Source organism: Chrysochloris asiatica, unplaced genomic scaffold (genome assembly GCF_000296735.1).
Source record: "Chrysochloris asiatica unplaced genomic scaffold, ChrAsi1.0 scaffold00068, whole genome shotgun sequence".
Taxonomy (NCBI): Eukaryota; Metazoa; Chordata; class Mammalia; order Afrosoricida; family Chrysochloridae; genus Chrysochloris; species Chrysochloris asiatica.
Window position 1 is genome coordinate 6,531,860 of NW_006408586.1, and position 10,318 is coordinate 6,542,177.

The window sequence follows — 10,318 nt, forward strand, 5'->3', positions numbered from 1 at the left end:
TGTCATAGACCCAACTTTCCATAGATGCACTTCTTGTGATGGGTGTTGAATTTCTCATAAAATGGAATGTATGTCCTGGTGTGGCACTGTAAGATAAACACTGGACTGCTAACCACAAGGTTGGTGGCTTAAACCCACCAGCCACTCCTCAGAAATCCTATACAGGATTGCTAAGAGTTGGAACCAACTCAATAGCATTTAACAACAACCATCAAGAAACATTACTGAAAACTTGGAGAATTGGGTTACATGTACATAAACTGGAAAAAATATCACTGAAGTAATCTTTCTTCATTATGCCAATGAGAATCATTGGAGTCCTGGTGTGGCACTGTAGGATAAGCACTGGACTGCTAACTACAAGTCAGCAGTTCCAACCCACAATTTGCTCATCAGAAATCTTTTACAGGTTGACTATGAGTTGGAACCTACTAGACAAAACTTAGCAACAGCAACACAATCACTGTTTGGGGACTTTACAAGCTCAGTTATCATAATTTAAATAATTTGCTCTATAAAAAAAAAAACTTCCATAAAATAAAATTTGCCTTATTGGGATGCATATATTATTAGGTCTGATTCTAACAACAAGATTAGTTTTCAACAGCTTTGAAATTCTCCAACTCACAATTTTAATATAATGTCATTTTAAAATCTCTATAAAAATTCCCTTCAGCATCTGATAGAGAATTGAAGATAGTAGTGGTTATGAATCAGGGGACTAACCTCAAGGTTAGCAGTTCAAAACTACCAAAACCCTGTGCAGGGTCACTATGAGTCGGAACCGACTCCATGGTACACAACAACAACAACAAACCATTCCAGACAACGTCTAGCCATTCAGCTATCATTCCTAGGTTGCTTGTGGTTTTTCCAGGCTTCAGACCTATGTACCAATAGTAGCTGCAGGATACATTATGGACTTTTATGCCATTCTTACACTGCTCATAGTAGTGTCTCAATCAAATTGCACAAAAGAAAATGATGGTATTTTTTGCAAGCAGTTAAAAGACAACAGCGAAGAAAGCTGGTTTTAAAAAAAAGCTCTGTGAAATGTAAGCAGCCGTGTCCTTTAGTTTTGTTACTGATTTTAGTGAAATAGACAGTAACATATATACTCTTATATTATCCTGGCAACAACATAAATTTTACAAACAATTTTGGCTTTTATTCACTTATTTTGAAACTATACAAGGGGGATTCAAAAAATTGAATTAAAAGATGGTGGAATTTTTCCATGAACTCTTTTATGTCTCCTTGTACATTTTATCCATCCTCTTCTGCACGTCAAAACCTCCTCTCCCCAATTTAATTTTTGTTAGAAAAAACTCCTTGCTCTCTTTTGAAATAATCTATTTCAAGATATTCCTCTGCTTAACCCTTTTTGGTTTTGTAATGCTTCCCTTCATTATCTTATGGACAAATTTGCACCAAGGCAAAATCCACTTGTTCCTCTATTTGAAAATCTCTTTTGCTAAAAATGCTTCTCTGTTTCTTTTCTTCAGTATAATTATGCCCTGAAGGACCCTTGAATTTTTACCCAGTGATTTAGGAAATCAGATGCTCTTTGAGTTTCTAAATTGAATTACTTTGCTCTTTAATGTCTCTTATTTAAAGTCAATAAAATGACAAAATAAATACGCACCACTTATTTCCCTCACCCAAAGAGGGATAAGAGAAAGGGCTTCTATCAGTGAAGTACTCTGAGTGTTTTGGCAGCATAGCAAATACCATAGCAAGCAAACTGTTAGCGGAAAGGGGACCATAAAGGCAAAAGAGACAGAAAGAAAATAAGAAAAGGAAGAAATACCAATGTATGCATTGTTAACTAATTAGTTGAAAATACTGTAACAGCTCATTGGGCAATTTTGTAATCAGATGAGCCCAAGGGATGAATATGATCAAGTTTATAACAGTTCATTTTCTTTGAATGCAGCTGTATACAATGCCCCAGGAGATTCTAGAAGCAATGAAACTACAGCGACTCTTTTGATTAATAACATATTCAATCCTGAAAATCCATGAACAGAATCACATATTGTTATGCCTTGAAGGGTACTGATAGACGCTATACATCCCCTTCTGGAGGAAGAACACAGTAGCTGAAAACCTATGAATAGACATCTTAATTGTGTTGCTTTTTTAAAGAGTGCTTTAAAAAAAAAAAGAATTCTCACTGTTACTTCTTGGTATCCAAATTCACAGGGTTAACTCAGATTGCAGTAACTGTAATTTCTTCCCCAGTGATTTTATAGCTAACAAGGGAACATTAGCACCCACTGATTCCTTGTGGGAAATAATCTATTTAAAGACACTTGCTTTAGTTGAATCATTTTTTTTAATGCTTTACTCAATTATTTTATTAGGGAGAAATCTTCATCAAGGAAGAACTGATACTTCCAAAGTGCTCACTTTTCCCTCTGTTTTTTCTTTCCTGAAAGTTATAAGCCTCTGTTCATAGCAGCACAGATGGGTGTTAAGAAACCAATTGTGATTAAAAACATGGGAATTCAGAGAGCTCCGGGACATCTGAAAATATCAAGGACTCTTGCTAATGGCCTAAGCCCACACTCATTACATGACTTCTTTTGGGGGTTTTCTCTATTGGGAATAATTAGGTCATTAAATAAATACACATAGCAGCCCTTTGTGTAGCATACAGAAATAGTTTGACTCATCTATTTGAGTATTATTTGTTAGAGTTTGGTTAGATACAGAAATATCTGATGGTGTCTCACAATCCCATCCTTCAGCTGAAGGATGCTTAAATTAAAAGAGTGTCATAAATGAAATAAGTGATGCAATTTAATTTAGTAATATCTGGCAATATATTTTAAATTTCTTCTCCATCCTTTCCTTCTCAAGCCATATATGTAACACTTAGGGAGAGGAGAAAAACTAATAGTTAACAGACATCATAAGCATTTTTTTTTAATCTCTATTTTTTCCAGTGCTTTTGAAAGTCATTTTGTTGTTGTGTGTTGCTGAGCTGGTTCTGACTCACATCAACCCTGTATAAGTTTTCTGAGAGTAATTGGTTGGATTGAACTGCTGACCTTGTAGTTAGCAGCCCCGTGCTTATCCTACAGCACCAGCAGGCTCTTTTGAAAGTTGTTGTTGTTAAGTGCCTTTGAGTCTATTCTGACTCATTGTGATCCTGTATAAGGTGTCTGAGAAGAGGAACAGCTGGTGGGTTTGAACCGCTGACTTTTTGGTTAGCACGCCTATGTTTATCCTGTTGTTGTTGTTAAGTGTCGTCGAGTCAGTTCTGACCCATAGTGACCCTGTATAGGGTTTTCAAAGAGTAGCTAGTGATCTTAAACCACCAACCATGCAGTTCAAATGCCTTTGCCTGCCAGCTGGCTCATTAACCCACAGCGCCATACCAGGACATGTGCAAATGTCTAAGCAACTGACTGATAAGCAAAGGTTGAAAATTTGAGTAATCTTCAAGGCACCTCTGCCTCAAAGGCCTGGAAGGATACTTTTGAAATAAAACTCAAGTAGAAAGTTTTATTAAAAATAAAACTTTTTAAATAAAAACCAACCATTAAAAAACCCTAGGGAGGTTTTACTGTAACACACTTCAAACACACTTCAGTTTACAATCAGCCAGAATTGACTTAATGACAACAGGTGGTAAAATAAGAAAATTTTGAGGTTAGGCTAGGAGCAGCTCAAAGCTAGGAATCCTTGACTCAGAGCAATAATGAGTTAATAGCAAAGCACTGAACATCTACAGAGTATCTTTTATTGCAGTGGGTACCAGCAAATCATTTGTTGAATATAAGAATTACATATAAGTTCTCTTTTGTTATTGCTGTTGTTGTTAAGTGCTGTCGAGTCGGTTCCGACCCATAGCGACCCTGTAGAGAGTTTCCAAGGAGCAACTGGTGAACTTGAACCACCAACCTTGTAGTTGAAACCAACTTTACAGTCTAACGCATTAACCCACAGCGCCACTAAGATTAAATATACACAAGCAAGAATAACTGTAATGCTTGATGAATTATTTAAAACATAAAAGAAAGGTAAAAAAAAAAAAAACTTCTTTCAGAACTCAAAAAAAGAATGAACCAATATGCCTGTTGTTAAGTGTCATCAAGTCAGTTCTGACTCAGTGACTGTGTATAGGTTTCCGAGGAGTGGCTGGTGGGTTTCAATGACTGATTTTGAGATTAGCAGTCCAATGCTTATCCTATAGCACCACAGAAAGATTATACGAAAAAGTAGTATATGAACAAGGTCTTAAGAAAAAGAAGAGACCCCTGAATATTATTGCCCTGAGACAACTTAGGGAGAAAATAGGGAAAATGTTGACACATTAAGGGAGTTATGAACAATGCCATGAAACAATTTATATAGGAACTAATGATTGGAAAACTAATGTACTCTGTAAACTTCCATCTAGAAACACAATACAATGTTTAAAAAACAAGAATACTTAAGAGAATAGGGAATTTTTTCCCACAAAGGGGCAAAAGTAAGAGTAGTATAGTTGGAAAATAAAGTGATTTCCAAGGCATTGGGAGTCCTGGAGTTACGTTGTGGGTTAATGCTCTGTGGGTTAATGTGCTGGAATGGAAAGTCATTTGAACCACAAAACGACTCTGTAAACTAAAATCCTAAACTCTGTACTTTCCAAATCATATTTCTAGTTCATAAGTCAACTCTGCAAGGTAAGTTTTGAAAGCCAGGAGCTAGAGAAAATAAAATGAACTGTTTTTCTAAGTCTAGAGAATCTTTGGAAAACCCCAGTTATTTTAAAGAGGACAAATAAAAACTAGCAAAAGTCTCTTGACTTGCTCAAAGTCATTTGTTGTTGTTGTTAAGTGCTGTCCAGTTGATTCCAAACCATAGCAACCCTGAATAGGGTTTCTGGGGAGCGGCAGATGAGCTTGAAACACTGTAACCAATAAATGCAGTGATCTGATTTTACATCAAGTCTGTTTTGATAAAATACTGCTATTGTTTCTATCCAATGTGGCGGGAAAGGAAAAGTGGGTTTATTTTAATACATTCTTTAAAGTTAGGGCATTGAAAATATTTAGGTATTGGCAAGCAAGGAAGGATTCATTGAAAATTAATCTTTGTTTTCGATATTATATAATACATATATATGAGGCATCCTTCAAAATTAGAAAGAATAGAAAGAATAGGCTCTCATTGGTTGCCAAGGAGAAAGTGAAGTAGAACTAGCAACATAATTTGTTGGGACCAGTTAAAAATTAAAATTAAAAAAATTGGTAAAAAATTATTAGAAGTTATAACACCAGACTTGTTCTTTTATGTTGACAGGTGTCATCTAGTCAGTTCTGACTCATAGCTACCCTACACACCACAGAACAAAACACTGCCCAGACCTACATCATCCTCAAAACTGTTGTTATGTTTGAGTCCATTCTTGATACCACTGTGTCAATATATCTCATCAAGAGTCTTTTTCTTTTTCACTGTCCTACTTTACCATGCATACTGTCCTCCAAGGACTGATTCATCCTGACATGTCAAAAGTATAAGAAACAAATCTTGCCATACTCACTTCTAAGGAGCATTCTAGTTGTACATATTCCAAGACACATTTTTTTGTTCTTCTGCGACTCTATACTTTTCAATATTCTTATCGAACATATAATCCAAATGTATTTGTTCTTCTATAGTCTTGCTTATTCATTGTCCAACTTTCACATGTTTATGAGGCTATTGGAAATAGCATGGCTTTGGTTAGTTGCACCTAATTCCTCAAATTGACCTTGTGCTCTTGAAACTTTAAAGAGGTCTTTTGCAGCAGTTTTGTCTAATGCAAGGTTTTTTGTTTTTTTTTTAATTTATGGACCGCTGCTTCCATGAGTGTTAATGTGGACCCAAGCATACTAAAGTCATTGATAACTGCGATGTTTTGTCCATTTGTCATGATGTTATTTATTGATCCAGTTATGATAACTTTTATTTTCTTTACATTGAGTTGCAATCCATACTGAAGACTGTAGTTTTTGAACTTCATCAGTATTTCAAGTCTTCTTCTTTATCAGCTCTGATAGTATAGTGGCTATGTGCAGGGGCCAGCCCTGCACGAACTGGGTTCCAGAAGGCGAGGATTAAAGTGACAGGAGACTCAAAATGGTCAGTTGAGAGTGCTTTAATGTCAGTTTAAATACATACTTCTTAGGTATGAGGGAGAGGGCAAATAATACATCGTTAGTTAAATGATTCGCAAGACCTTTGCTAGATCACAATACCATTGACATCATTCAGTGATAATAATATGTTGGAAATCAGTACGTGTAAAGATTGGTTTCTTAGGTAGGGAACACAATTTCCAGAATAATTATAAAGATATGGATCAAGAGCTACATACTACAATAGTCACATACTTCAGAGTAATTTTCTTAACTAACTTGTTTTTCTACTATACAGGTCCGTGTGGTCTTGGCCCATTGCCTATGGCTAGCAAGGTCTTCCTTCTAGCTCTCTCCAAAGTCTTCCTTGGTTTAGAGAGCTACCTCAGGGTGGGCTTCACATACTTCCCTTAAATCCTATAGTTATGAGTTGGGCTGCTAACCTCAAGGTCAGCAGTTTGAAGCTACCAGCCGTTACATGAGAGAAAGATGAGGCATTCTGCACCCGTAAAGATTTAGAGGCCCGGAAACCGTATTCAGGGTCCCTATGAGTTGAAATTGAATCCACTGCATAACACCACTGCCATTTCTTCCAGCAAGGTAGGGTAATCTGCATATGGAAGGTTGACAATGAGTCTTCTTTCAATTCTGATTCCACTTTCTGCTTCATATATTCTGATTCCACTTTCTGCTTCATATATTCCGGTTTTTGGGGTTTTATGATCAGCACACAAATTGAATAAGTATGGTGAAAGGATACAACCCTGACACCCACCTTTCTGATTTTAAACCATTCAGTATCCCCTTGTTCTGTAATTTTATGAGTAAAATTAAGTGTTGGAGAATACCCATTCTTCACAATGTTATCCATAGTTCGATATGATCTACATAGTCAGATACCTTTGAATAACCAATAAAATACAAGTAAACATCTTTCTGGTATTAATCTTCTTCTACCCAAGACACATCTGCTGTTAACAATGATATCCCTCATTCCATGTCCTCTTTTGAATCCAGCTTGAATCTCTGGAAGCTCACTGTCAATGTGCTACGGCAAACATTATTGAATTATCTTCAGCATGAATTTACTTTTATGTTCTTTTAATGATACTGTTCAAATATTTTCACATTTCATTACATCATCTTTCTTTGGAATGGGTTCATAAATGAGTCCCTTCCAATCAATTGGCCAGTTAGCTGTCTCTCAAATGTTTTGTCATAAGGAAGTGAGTACCTCCAGTGCTGCGTCAGTTTTTTGAAATATTTCAAGTTGCATTCCACCAATTTCTGAAGCCATGTTTTTGACGATGTTTCAGTGCAGCTCTACCTTCTATATCATAGGTTCTTGATGACATCATAACTTCTTGGAAATGGTTGAACACTAGTCATCTCCTTTGGGTCCAGCAACACTCTTTATAGTCATTTCATCTTCTTTTCTTTATTCCTGCATTATTCAATATTTTGCCCATAGTATCTTTCAATATTACAATATGAGGCATTAGTTTTCTCTTAAGTTCTTTCAGCTTGAGAAATGCTTACTGTGTTCTTCCCTTGTGGTTTTCTAACTCCTGGTGTTTGAGCATTTCAAAGACAATAGTTTGGCTTGCCTTCTTGAGCCGTCCTCTGAAATTTTCTGTTCAATTTTTTTAATTCATCATTTTTTCCAATAGCTTTGTTGTTGTTGTTAAGTACCGTGGAGTTGGTTCTGACTCATAATGGCCCTGCAGAGGGTTTCTAAGGCTGTAAATCTTTATGGGAGCAGAAAGCCTCATCTTTCTCCCACGGAACAGCTGACAGTTTTGAACAGCTGTTTTGAACTGCCGACCTTGAGGTTAGCAGCCTAATTCGTAACCACTACGCTACCAGAGCTCCTTTTCCAATAGTTTTAGCTACTCTATTTTCTAGAGCATTCTTAAGGGGCTATTCTGACATTCAGGTGGTTTCAGAAAAGGACATGGAACTAGGATACCATTGCTGACATCAGATGGATCTTGGTTGACAGCAAAGAATGCCAGAAAAATGTTTTCTTGTGCTTTATTAACTATTCATTATTGACTGTATAGATCATTGCAAACTATTGATAACATTGGAAAGAATGGGTATTCCAGAGCATTTGATTTTGCTTATAAATCTATAAATAGAGCAAAAGTAGTGTAAGAAAGGGATAGTGAATCATTTAAAATTCAGAAAGACATGAACCAGGTTTGCATTCGTGCACCATGTTTACGCAATTTGCATGCTGAGGAAATAATCCAAGACATTGGGTTATGTGAAGGAAAACATGGCATCAAAATTTGAGAAAGACACATTGACAACCTGCAAAATGCAGATGATATAACATTGCTTTCTGAAAATGAAGAGGATTTAAAACACTGATAAAGATCAACGACCACAACCTTCAGTATGGACTGCATCTGAATGTAAAGAAAACAAAAATCCTCACCACTGGACCAATAAATGACATCTTCAGAAATAGAGAAAAAATTGAAGTTGTCAAAGATTTCAATTTGCTTGGTTCCAAAATCAACACTCATGGATGCAGTAGTTAAGAAATCAAATGATGCACTGCATTAGGCAAATCTGCTACACAAGAACTCTTGAAAGTGTTGAAGAGCAAAAATGTCAGTTTGCAGACTAATATGTGCCTGACCCAAGGTGTGGCATTTTGAATAGCCTAATGTATACATGGAAATTATACAATTAGTAAGGAAGTCTGTAGAAGAATTGATACATTTAAGTTACGGTGTTGGAGAAGAATATTGAAAGTACCTTGGGTTACCAGAAGAACAAAAAAATCTGTTGGAAGAAGTACAGCCAGAATGCTCCTTAGAAGCATGGATGGTGAGACTTTGTCTCTCATACTTTGGACATATTATCAGGAGGGACCAGTTCCTGTAGAAGGACATATTATCAGGAGGGACCAGTTCCTATAGAAGGGTTAACAAAAAAGAGGAAGACCCCTAAGCACTATGGATTGGCACAGTGTCTGCTGCAATGGACGTGAGGATGGTGTAGCACCAGGTAGTGTTGCATCATGCTGTATATAGCGTCACCATGAGTTGGAACTGACTTATCGGTACCTAAAACAACAACATCAGCAACCACTAACTCTATACCAGAATATTTATTTCAGATTTTCTGGCATAATTCCTCAGTGTTAGGTCATCCATCAACATAGCTTTAGACTCACATTATAAGAGCATTTGTTAATACTGTTTAAAGAACCTTTTATAAAACAGCTTTTGTACACAGCAAATTAAACTTGGATAGTTCTTCCAAACCTTTTTAAAACTAATGATAGATGTTTAGAGTTTCTATTTTTTTAGTATACTGATTCATGGTATTTTTTTGTTATTGCTGTTGTTATTGTTAATTAATCCCTTTGAAAATGTAATGGGAATTAAATATCTTGGTCATAGAAAATGGTAGAGACACATAATGGAGGATACAGACTGACCTTGGTCCTGAGTTTATTGCTCCCCTAAAATCCTTTGAGCCCAGGTTGAGAACTCTACAGTAATCCACAAATATAGTTTCCCACTACAGAAACTCAGATTTTGGTTTGATACTTATGAATCCCAAGTGATTATGAACCTTGATAAATCATCCTTTACCATGGCTAATATCATGAATGAAAAACTTGGAATCAATCTAATTTCACAGAGCATATGTGAATATTGATTTTAGCCCTGCCACATAGCCTTTCTACATGTTGAGTGAAGAGACTATTCTGCTGGCATTTCAAGGCAATACTCACCTACCGCAGAGAAAAATACTAATAGCAAAACACATGTGACCTGGTTTTTTCAAACCCTAGCAATGTCCTTTAAGTGTCCAGAAGACCAGCTAAGTAACATTCATCCTTCCACATGTTATGATAATTCCATTCTGTGGAAAAGAGAAGTGATTTGAAGTTTCCAAATCTATATCAAAGTACCGATGATTCTGAAAGCTCCATGATTCTGACATTTTATACATAAAGATCTTGAAATGCTTTGCTCTAAGGCTTTAATAGTGTACTTTGTGTAAACATGGAAAGCCTACCCACTCTCAAAGCATCTGTTTTGGAATGAATTACTTAATAAGGCCACTCTAGCCGTAGTGCTCCACTTTGTGATGTATTATAAATCCTAGCCCCTAAGCCAATGATTGTAGTCCTATTTTGGGGTAAATTGTGTGTAATATTCATCAGATCCCCA